This window comes from Mercenaria mercenaria, chromosome 5 (genome assembly GCF_021730395.1).
Source record: "Mercenaria mercenaria strain notata chromosome 5, MADL_Memer_1, whole genome shotgun sequence".
Lineage (NCBI taxonomy): Eukaryota > Metazoa > Mollusca > Bivalvia > Venerida > Veneridae > Mercenaria > Mercenaria mercenaria.
This window is the reverse complement of record NC_069365.1, coordinates 84,280,090-84,292,688: the sequence shown is the minus strand read 5'-3', so window position 1 is coordinate 84,292,688 and position 12,599 is coordinate 84,280,090.

The following is a 12,599-nucleotide window of genomic DNA, read 5'->3' as shown; positions in this document are numbered from 1 at the left end:
TATATTTATATAGATCTGCCCTAGAAGGAACTTTTGCTATGCTTTAACTTGTCAGAATACTTCGTTTATAAGCTTTCTATGAAAACGTAATTTCATAGTAAGCAAGAAACAGTCTATTACGGAGATTTTGCTAGGAAAATGATTGAAGGAACATCATATAATTATAAATCACAATGGATATAGACTAGGTTCATTCATTACATTTACAAATTAAAAGAAATTATTTATGAAAATATATCGTTGTCCGGTACTAATTCAAATGTAAACAGGGAAATAAAACTCTATTTTCTTATACATAATGGGTTCTCTTAATTCTAAGTTATAATCTTAATTTTTAATATTCTGACTAGGAAATTTGACTGCTTTTCTCAATAATGTATGAAATTCCCGACTTAGTTCAAAAGATAAAGAGCGAGGGCTATCAAAGGATAACACAGCTTGACGATCCAAAAGCCTTTTAGGTACGAAAAAGTTAATAATAAAAACTAATTTAGAAACCAAGTACCAATTTGAAAGTGGCAACAATTTTGATGAGTCATAGAACGCTCCCCTCTTGTGATGCTTAATGAGACAAGGAAATACACAAAATATTTGAAAGTTGAAAAAAAGAGACATAAATTTGTGACAAAGCAGAACAGAAGTATGGGACCTGTACATTGCATGCTATATCGCCACAGTGAACAAGTATGACTGTGAAGTTTCAATCCATTCCAGCCAGATAATGCTGAGATACCAGCAAACATACAACAACTTAGTCGAAAAAGGAACATAACTTTGTAAAACTGCAAATTATGGAACATACACACTGCATGTCACATCCACAAAGAAAGCAAGTGTGAAGTTTCAGTACATTGTCTTTAGGACATACGGCGATACCAGCTTAATATGTACAAACCTTGCAGACGCCGATACCGACGAATGGATAAGCGCAATAGCTAGATGCATATTCATTAAAACTTTAGAAAGTTAATGCGACAAAAGAAACAGTTTATGTCACTCTGACCTTGACCTTTGACTTACTAACCCCATCGGAAATATTATCTACAAAGTACAGACAATCACTTCACTAAGTTGACCGCTGTATGTCAAATTAGTCTCTAGTTATATATCAACAACTAAATGGTTTAACTACCGAGAGAAACACCTAGAACAAACAAATAGAATATTATAGTATTACTCACTATTCTTCGAATGGGTGCATTATAAAAATTAAAAGAAAAGTAGAGGTCACTGTAACATGTGATGCAAAGAAGATGTTTTCAGTCATATACATTGTTAATCAGCCCAAACAAGAGCTGTAAAAGTATGGTGATTATGTATGACCTGATTGGATATAAGGGAAAATGATGTACAGAGAAACCCTTCTCTTGTAACCTTTGTTTTAATAGCATTTGAAACACTCTTCATACCGGAACAGACAATAGTATGTGATAAGTTTAAATATGTGACTATTATTCATAGTACCTGCAAGCAATGATTTTTAAATGGCCGCTTTGGCGCTTTTCTATTAAAATCTGACAAACGTAGGCAAAATCCCCATGGCCTGTGTCATGACTTTCTTCAGGCCCCCAGTATATTATCCCATTTATTTTTCTCGTCATTGGCGTGATAGGAGTCGAAGAGAAGTATCCCAGCCTTACAATTATAGAATATAATAGCATATTATAGTTATGATATCAGCACTAAAGTTTTGAAATGAATCATTCAAACCGAGTCTTTTATTTTGCTTGGTTGCGTTTTACACTTTCAAAGGATATTCTTGTAGATTTTATAAACTATTACAACACCAGTCTTTAAGTGATGTATGGCGACATCGTTCTGAAAAGCAAAATGATTATCTGGTAAAACGACTTCCATGTTACTAGAGAATATATTGCAGTAATCAAAATGTAATAAAAATAATAACTTAAGTAGTCAATACAAAACAAATTGCTGTAATATATCATTGACTTGCCTTACATGGATATAAAATGGAACACAACTGTACCTGTATTCATTCCCTGTAATTATTAAGTTGCGTCCCTTTTATAAGCAAATCATACATATTATATATTTACATTATGTTATACATCCTTTATATCAGAATTGTCTGCGACAGTCTGCGTTGTCCTTGTATTTACTAGATTTGAGCTTTTATAACGCAATTACAGTAGCAGTAGAAGAAGCAGTAGCAGCAAGAGTAGCAGCAGCAGCAGCAGCAGTAGTAGTAGTAATAGTAGTAGCAGTAGCAGTAGCAGTAGCAGCAGTAGTAGAAGCAGTTGCAACAGCAGCGCCATTAGTAGTAGTAGTAGTAGTAGCAGTAACAGCAGCAGCAGCAGTAGTAGAAGCAGTTGCAACACTAGCAGCAGCAGCAACAGTAGTAGTAGTAGTAGTAGTAGTAGTAGAAGCAGTAGCAGTAGTAGTAGCAGGAGCAGCAGAATTAGCAGCAGCAGTAGTAGTAGCAGTAATAGACGCAACAACAGCTACAGTAGTAGTAGTAGTAGTAGCAGTAGATGTAGAAGTAGTAGTAGTAGTAGTAGCAATAGTAGTATCAGTAGCAGTAGCAGTGGCAGTTGCAGGAGCAGCAGCAGCAGCTTTAGCAGTGGCAGTGGTGGCAGCAGCAGTAGCAGTGGCAGTGGTGGCAGCAGCAGCAGCATCAGTAGCAGTAGCAGCAGTAGTAGTTTTTATATATTAGTAGAGTACTAGTAGTGGTAATAGTATTTAACTTTTTTATGATATCATTAAGTTTTTGTTCTATATACTAGTTTTTCCTGAGCAAATTTAGTATAGTGTCAATTTTTATCTGAAATTCGTAGAGGACAGTTTGCTTAATAATATGCTGAAAACATTATTTAAGGCCCCGTTCGTTAATTCGGGGAAATGCAAATTGATTTAATTGACGAGTGCCTTACCTGTCAGAATATTTTTAATTTTATAATACTTGATCAAATTTGTAGTAATTGTCAAAATAGATTTTGTCCAGTATTTTCCATTCTAAATGACAATTTTGTTGGACACCAACATTTTGTTCTTAGTAACCGTTTTGACTTTTATGTTTAAAATAGTGTTATACAAATGTCTGGATACATGTGAACGTGTATCAAGTTATCGTTAAAAACTAAATTAACGCTAGAAATAGTGAGAAACGTTGTCCCGTCCCAGAAAGTTCTGTGGGATAGACATCTTCGAGCACAGTGCTCTATGACCGAGTTCTTGGAGGTATAGGTTAATGAACTGACACATACACAAATATTCCCAGGATAAGTTAAACGCTGGTAATGCAATTGTACTTTTATTCATTTTTTTACCAAACCAGATGTCCAGATGTAAACGTTTCTGTAAGTTTTTAGCACATTAAAATTTCCAGACAGTATAATTTTTATGAGTCAATGACTTTTATTCATTTTTTATCAGATGTAAAAGGAATGAAACAGATACTATGAGATTACTGTCTTTCTGAATCAAGTCGAAGAACGGTTTATCCACCTCAAGGCTAAATGTGCAAAGGGGTGGAAGAACTTTTCAAAGACGAGCTGTATAAACTTAAGTTCAGAAGGATAGTAATCTAATATTCTATTTATCTTGCAACAAATTTAACCTGCTGCTTAAAGCAAAATATTTCGTAAATTTTGCTTTATGATACAAAAATAATCCATTTGCATTTTCTGTCTATCTATCTGCCTATCTAAATTGCGCTACAGTTAAACACGATTGCTTTACATATTTACGATAAAACATTAATCCTTACCTTACAACAAAAAATGGCGTTTCAACAGCTGGAAATTACTCTGGAATTGAAATCAATTGCCCGCAGATTCCAACAACAACATTTATTTAGCATAAAAGCAATGTTACATCGCCTCTAGCCAACAATTTTTTCTTATGTACAAATATGTAGTGATAATAGTACATGAGATAAAAACTATACAGGTTCTAAGAGAAAACGATCAATCTTTAGAGTGAAACCATTTAATTGTTTTATTACTCTAATAACAAATTTCATGTATAAAATTAATCAAATCCAATTCCTTACGTAGTTGATTCGCAAGGTATATATATGTTGACAGGTTTAATGTTGTTGTTGTTTTTTTTGTTGTTGTTTTTTTTTTTTTTTTTCATATTTTTTGACATCATCAAATTATCAAATTTATTCAAAGCTGGTTCGTAGGATATATATATTCTCTAGATATTTTTTCGAAATTATTAGTATAAGGGACATATGAGAGAAAAGTGATACTCCGGTGATTTTCTATCACTCTTAGATTACAAAGTTTACATATTCTTTCAGTGTTTTTGTTTGTTTGTTTTTTGTTGTTGTTTTTTTGGTTTTTTTGTTGTTTTTTTTTTTCTGTTGGGTTTTTTTTTGTGCATTATTATATCTTCGCTGTTCAATTTCGAGTTTGTGTGAAGAAAGACGAAATAAACTTAAAGCAATATTGAATTTTTGATCTTTCAAGTGGTTGTCAAGATACGGCTCATGTTTAAATGAATGTTTGAATCTACTATACGTAATAGTGTTTGCGACTTATCTATGTCAGAAAACAAAGTTTGAGTGTATTGGTAAAAAAATTCTTTGTTTAAATACATCGAATACGAAATCTTTATTTCCTTGTTTTCGCCAAATATCAGACAACCTTAACTGTCCCAAATGGATTTAATTTGATAATAAAATCTGTAAACACCCCTCACGCCCCCTAGCACCAGCTTAAGCCCAATTTGATAAGCCCAGTTTGAACCGTTATTTGTTACATCTTTATTTAAATCGTTTATCAACATTTTATATATTTGTTTAACTATTGAATTTTCATCAAGTTTTCTAATTTTAATCAAGTCTTGTATCATGTTACTTTTCTCATCATTTTCATCGGAAATTTCCAAGTTTGCAATATAATCCAGCTAAATTTGTGGAATTATTTACTACAAGCTTTTTTTCTACAAAATTTCACGTGAAACAGTTCTATATCTTTGCCTTCAGTTCCGCCCCAAATTTCTAAGCAGTAATTTAGTACAGATGGTACTAAAATATCAAGAAATTTACATTTCTCAAATACTTTGAATTCAAACCGATTGAAAATAGAAATCAAACGATACAAACATTTTGAAGTGTGCTCTGCAATACATGTTTGCGTTCTTAGCCAGTTACTGTGTTTGAAAAAATACACGCCTAGATACTTAAAGGATGAAACAACCTTAAGTTTTTCATCATGCAGATAAAAATAATGATTTGTACAGTAGGTGTTCCGTTTTCAAAAATCATAACTTTAGTTTCACTAGTGTTTATTTTTAATCCAAATTTGTAGCAGTAATTTGCTACATCATTCAGCATATGCTGCAATGACTCAGGTGTGGTAAATAATACTTGGTAATCGGCGTATAATATCAAGAAAAAGTTATTGCATTGAATGAAATTATTCAATCGAGATTTGTGTTGATATTTTCCATAATGTCATTCACGAACATCATGAAGAAAAGAGAGGAAAACGGGTCCCCTTGTTTTACGCCTTGGTGTGAACTGATAAATTGAAATGAACTTAATTTCAGAATGCACACATATATTTCATAGCATTGATGAATTTAGTGCTGAGTTTTTTCTACCAAAGAAATCAATAGTTTATTTTGTCAAAACATTTCTCATAGTCAATAAAGAGACTCTTTAGATATGATTGAATGTAAAATAAAAATGCAATCTACTGTACTTTTCCTTCTTTTGAATCGCAAATTGACAATTTGACAACTTTTCATGCTTTTCACTCCACGCAGTTAATCGTTTTAACAGAATCTGAGAAGAAATCTTGATAAAATGTTATCTAGTGTTATACCACGGAAATAGTTACTTCCGTCGGATCCCTTCCTTTGAATACAAGTGCAATATAGCCTATCCCCAGTTTTCAGGATTTTTGCGTTGTCAAATATTTTACTAAAAAGAAAAACAATATATGTTGAATTGATATCGTATGAGGCTTTAATAATTTCTGTCGGGATTTTCTCTGGTCCTGATATTTTCTATGTTCATGTCATCATCAATGACATTAACATTATTATTTTCTCAAAAAATGCTGTTGCAGCGATTATGCAGATCTTCAATTTTGATTTCATCGCCTCCAGTAGCTTACTTTTTGTTGCAGTATATATAGATTTTCAAGATTATCGCGGTTCTTTCATTAACTTTTTGTCTGTCCTCAGTCCGTCAAACATTTTTATCAAGGGGATTTTACCCTCCGTAAATTGATTTTTGAAGAGCTCTAACGGTGATTATTAACTCTCTTTTTTTACATAGTCAAAAAAAGAAATTATGCATAGAATTTAGACAATTATGTACTAGGAAAATCCATTGTCAACATTTGGTATCAAATTAATGGTTAATTAATAGTCAATATGAAGTCATTAATGTGTTTATGTGTTTTTGCAGACAAATGAAAATTTTATCAGTGATTTATAAGTTAGGGATCAGTTTCAAAACTCGAAGATTTGAAAGAAAGAATCATAAATTTAATGCAGCGCTTTCTCGTAAGATAATATTTAGTGCATCCACCTCTACGACGGGTAACTGCCAATAAACGAGATCGCATTGACCTGACGTAACGTCTGATGAGGTCATTTTTGAATCCTGTTCCATTTAAACAGTAGAGCATTTACAGGATCTTGCAGGTTGGTTGAAACGTGATTTTTTATGACTTGTCCTAAATATGCTCAATGGGATTACACGCTGGCACATCTGCGGGCCATGACAAAACATGAACGGTTTGTTCTGGAAGAAATCCCCTTGCGTGGGCAGCTACATGGGACCAGGTGTTATAGTGCAATAGAATTTCATGGTGCTGTTGAAGAAATGGAACTGACACAGGACTCAATATCTCATTCACATAACGTCGAGCATTCAAAATCCTCAAAGGATGTTTTTTCTTCTTCTCATAATTCCCCCATAGACAATGATACTCCAAACACCGAGGCGGTCATGTTCAAGAAGGCAGTTATAAGCAGATATCTACCCCGTCTACGACAGAGACGAAACCTATTGTATTCTGCACCGTTTTGAAACGTTAGCGTTAATCCGTTATGAATGTGTAAGGTCTTGCCTATCCGTTATTTCGCTCGGTCTGCCTAACTTGGGCCTGTCAGAAATATCTGCAGTTTGTCGATTTTGTACAGTGAGACGTGAAATTATATTTTTTGACAGTTAATTACCATTCAACGTCATGAATGCAAGTACCAGACTACAACAATATACTAACGTCTTGTTTGCTTATCCGCGGCGTCGCTATTCGTGATAAACTTTGAAATATTATACTCATACAACATCGAAATAAAGCATGTTGTTCACGTGCAAAATATTGCATAAGAGCTTACGTCAATTTATAGAATAATTGATTTGTCAAAATGAACCCAATTGAGAACAATTGAATATTCTGAAAATTATTCGATACGGAAAAAAGACAGGGCGGACACGTATGGATTGTGATATCCGCCACAATACAAATCACTATAATTGCATATTTTAAATTTTAATCACCAAACTGGCAACTCCTACCTCCTCAATGTGCGTAAATTTGACGTGGCAAATCGTATTCTATCAAGTACGTAATATTTATAAATTCATCTCTAGTGTCAATTTTTAAGCTCGTGTTTGTACATTTAATCATTGCAAACGCGTAATTACTAAATTAAATTACAAATTGCATTCACTAAAATCAACTTTTCCTTGAACTTGATCGAATTATTCCGATACGTATGATTAGGTTTTGGCGTTGTTTGAGAAGTCATATGCACATAACCTGATGCCAACTGTAAATTTATGATACTTTGCTGGAAACCCACATACACGTCTAAGGTCCAGTCCTGTTCGTCAGAGTTTGAGGTCATAGGTCAATCTACTTCCCAAAATACGAATTTGTCTCAGCAACCCTAGCGGACTTACTTGTCCAGTCCTTTCCAAACCAGGCAGTCGGGGTTAAAGGTCATAGGTCAAAGTCTGAAAATGTTCCACCAAAATGTGATTTTGTCTCGGCAACCCTAGCGTACTTTCTTAGCTAAATCAAACGGCACAATCGGAACAATCTTAGCTTCTCCTTTGGTTGAACCTGACAGCTTAGATGGGATCAGCACCATACCGCATTAGGCAGATTTGGTCACCTTGTGAGGACCCCGTCTGAGCTATGACGACATCATATTGACCACTAGCGCTACCAGTACTTCTATTACTCGAACATAGTCTCTTACGGTGGCCAGACACATACTTGCAGGACCTTGTGTATAAGGATACTGGTATATGGCGTAATCATAGAAGCTAGAACTGAGTTGAAAACCTTTATACGAGTGAGAAGGTGAGCGTTCTCTTTGTGTGGCGTTATACATATATGTGTCAAATTAATGATTTTATTTATGTGTTTGTGATTCTGATTAATTGTTTATTCAACCAACAGATAAGAAATCAAGTTTCAAATGAATGAAAAGATAAAGAGCAGACATGATTTTGTGACGGACATGAATTAGAAGACCCCTTCCACCTCCCCCAACCGCGCAAATCTTGCCTCCAAAACAGACATGGGATCGATAACTTAAAAAAGGAATTTAAAAAAGTCCCAGTTATAGCGATATAAAAACATTTCTTCAGAAAACAAGACGGGGCCTCCATGATCGAGTGGTCAACGCCGCTGACTTCGAATCACTTGCCCAATGTGGTTTCAGACCTGGCTTAAGGCAGGCTTACGGAAGGCCGGTGGTTCCATCAGGTGCCGCCCGTGATGAAGTAATGCCCAAAGGAGCAGCTGTGGTCTTCCTCCACCATCAAAAGCTAGAAAGTTGCCATATGACTTATAAATGCGTCTATGTGACATTAAACCCAATACAAAAAAGAAGACAATATTTTTGTATTACAAAGTTAGATTCAGTTAATCACGACCTGTCAATTTAATGTTTTTGCTGTTAATATATCGGTGTGCCGCATAAAACAAAATGCCTAAACATTCAGGAGAAACCTGTCAACGGTGATATAAGATACATCTTAGTAATGAAATAACCCGAAAGGAAATAAAAAAAGATGGACTTCTTCCAGACGACATACAAAAAAACGTAATTTCACAATTGTTTCTTTTGCTGAACAGCTAATTGCAACACTAATATCTTCCTACATCAAATTAATATCTCCAGCAAATGTAGACAAATTGTCATTCGATTTTTTTTTTATGTTTCTTACATTTTTGTGAAATAAATTACAAAAAAGGGATGTTTACTTTGCTGATATCTAATTAGTTTTTTGCAACATTTATAACTTAAGGCAACATATAATTTAGTAAACATTATGTTCGTATGAGATAGCTCCTGGTTATTCAAATTCCATACAGTTATGTTCGGATGATTTAAGTTCCTTATGAATTAAATGACATTCCCCTGACCATAATTATGAAATTTTTATATGATTCTATTGTAACGAAAATTATACGAAATTTCGACTAGGGTAACACAAAATTTCGAGACAAATAACTTTAAACTTTGATTTCTTAACGCAAAATCTCGAGAAACTTTCTCGAAATATTTAAAAAATGTTACTCCAAAATTCCGATGTAATAACTCGAATCTCGACTTTATATCTTGCTTCCGAGTCCGCAAAATTTAAATATCTGTCCGTCTGCGAACGATTAAAAAATGTAAATAGGTACTTATCCTAAACAGTGACCTTGGAATTCATTTTATTGACTCTTATCGATGGTATGCATATACCAACATATTTATATATGATAGCCGGCATGTAGGGACATGAACATGTAAAGTATTACCACTAGCCATTAGAACTTTTCAAACTCTATCCAGGAAACATTTACCCACATTAACATGCATTGTCTGTTCCGTTCGAAACAGGTCGGAATCCTTCCAAATATGGTCAAACTGGAGAGAGTTTGGACACCACCCAGTCAATTTCTATGACATCTCCCTAAAATCTAAAGCTATCAAGGTATACGACATATGGTAGTCAAGTCTCCATATTATGTATGTCTACATTCCGGTTTCATATTGATTCATACTGTGTCGAAACCTTCAAGACTCGCACATGGTTGAAATATTGATATTAAAGTGAATACTGCCCGGGTGTCTTACACGACTGTCCAGGGTGCTACATAAATTACGTAATCACGGCACAGACATCGATTTAATTATTATGTAAAACTGTCGTAACACACTCAAATGTTCGAGTTATACACCTGACACTAATGCTCTAATATTGTCACACAAGTTTTACATTATGTTGATTTATGTTAATTTTCCCTGTTGTCATGGTTACCTACAGGAAATATTTATTTATCGTTGTGATACTGACTGCATAATCTGCTTTTTTTTTTTTTTTTTTTTTTTTTTTTTTTTCTTCATATTTTCTCCATTTCTACAAATGTAGTCAAGTTCTTTGAAATTTTCAATTTGCCTTAATATCGACACCCCCTCTCCTATTATCGACACCTTTAAGATAGTTAAAATTAAGTTTTTACTAGAAAGTTTATTGATTAGTTGCATCATTAGCTTTTAAATATGTTATCAAATGTGTCTTGCAGGTATTACTAAAGTTTATATGTTCCGGTTGTACACAGAAAAATAATAGATATAAACCAGACCATAGGCAAATTTTTTCGTATATGTCCATTAATAAAACACACACTTAGTTTTCTGTTTCTACACAAATTAGGCATAGTTTGTACACTTTATTGTCAAAACTTTCATATTATATTGATTTCGTTACAATTAAGTCACGCAGACCTCTATAAAAACCAGCTACATTTGTAACCACCCCAGCTTATTTCATTACCATAATCTATGCTAGAAAGAATCAGATTTTCGTCTTACACTTTTACTGAACTGAATGTCATTAAAGGTACATATGAGCCGTGCCATGAGAAAAACAACATAGTGGGTTTGCGACCAGCATGGATCTAGACCAGCCTGCGCATCCGCGCAGTCTGTTCAGGCTCCATGCTGTTTGCTTTTAAAGCCTACTGGAAATGGAGAAACCGTTAGCGAACAGCATGGATCCTGATCAGACTGCGCGGATGCGCAGGCTGGTCTGGATCCAAGCTGGCCGCAAAGCCACTATGTTGATTTTCTAATGGCACGGCTCAATTAATGTGTTTGTTTCGTAATTAAAAACTAAGCTTTCATAATTGTACTCTGTCTTAGGGTAGAATTTTATAATATTTTACCGGGCCATTGAAGTGTCGGTATTAGGAATAATAAAGAAGTTGATTTTTTTTTTTTCAAGAAAACTGAAATTGCCTTATAGATTTAAGAAAATGGCATTTATTTGACAGACAGTTACAATACAAAAGAATCGAATGAAAAGGTAACCCATAATTTAAGAGAATTGGTTCAAAAATTAATAAAGGAAAAACGCAAAGGTGTCGGTTTTTGGAAGGTGTCGGATTTAGCCAATCTTACTCTGTCTCACTTAACTCTGATTTTTTTTATGTTTTAAGGTGAAAGAAGACATAATCATTCAAAGCATTTTACATCAGTAGTTACCTATTAGCTAAATATTTGTCTGAAAGACGAGTCGTCTCTACACAGAAGCAAGCTGTATGATAGCGCAATAGTCTGCCGAAACTCGCAAGATTGCTGGATAATTCCCTACTGTACAGGGCATTACCCCAAATATATCATTCACTTTTTTTTGGAGAAAAATTTCAGCTTTCGTGTTTTGATGGCTATTAATACATATATGAGCCGTGCCATGGGAAAACCAACATAGTGGCTTTGCGACCAGCATGGATCCTGACCAGACTGCGCGCGGATGCGCAGTCTGGTCAGGATCCATGCTGGTCGCAAAGCCACTATGTTGGTTTTCTCATGGCGCGGCTCATGTATTTTAGATTATTACGACATAAATTTGCTAATGCCAAATTAGAACAAAATGACTGGAACAGGGAGCAGGTGGATTTCCACAACATTACGTTTTGGTTTAAAAGAACAAACATTTCATAACAATTTCACAGTCATGTGAAACAAAATCATGTCTTAACTTTATATAGTGTCTTATATCATTTTAGTTTCACGTACACAGGATCAAATTATACATTAGCCTGGCACAACGAAAACAAAAAATAGATACCAGTTCTTGAGGGTCATGCGTAGGAAGTAGTTCTAACTTAGATTCTATTAACTATTTAATGATCTAACAGCTACAAGAGCACCGTCTTGCGGGTGCAGACGCTCATCTGACTTTTTTTTGTCTCTGTATAATAGAACTATTGTCCTACCCATGCTTTTCTAAGTCCAAAAGTGGCCATAATTCTTGCAAAAAGCATTGCAGAGTTACGGTACTTGCTGTGCAGAGTCAACTTTTAATGGCAAATAACTGCTCCAAGTTTTAAAGCAATAGCTTTGACCGTTAAGGAGAAAAGTTGACCTAAACGCAAAACTTAACCAAGAAATCTGATATTTTCTAAGTCCAAAAGGGGCCATAATTCTTGCAAAAAGCAGGATGGAGTTATGTTTCTTACTGCACAGAGTCAGCTATTGATGGTGAACAAGTGTTGCAAGTTTTAAAGCAATAGCTTTGATAGTTTAGGAGAAAAGCTGACCTAAACATAAAACTTAACCAGGCAACGCCGACGCCAACGCCGATCAAGTGACATTAATTC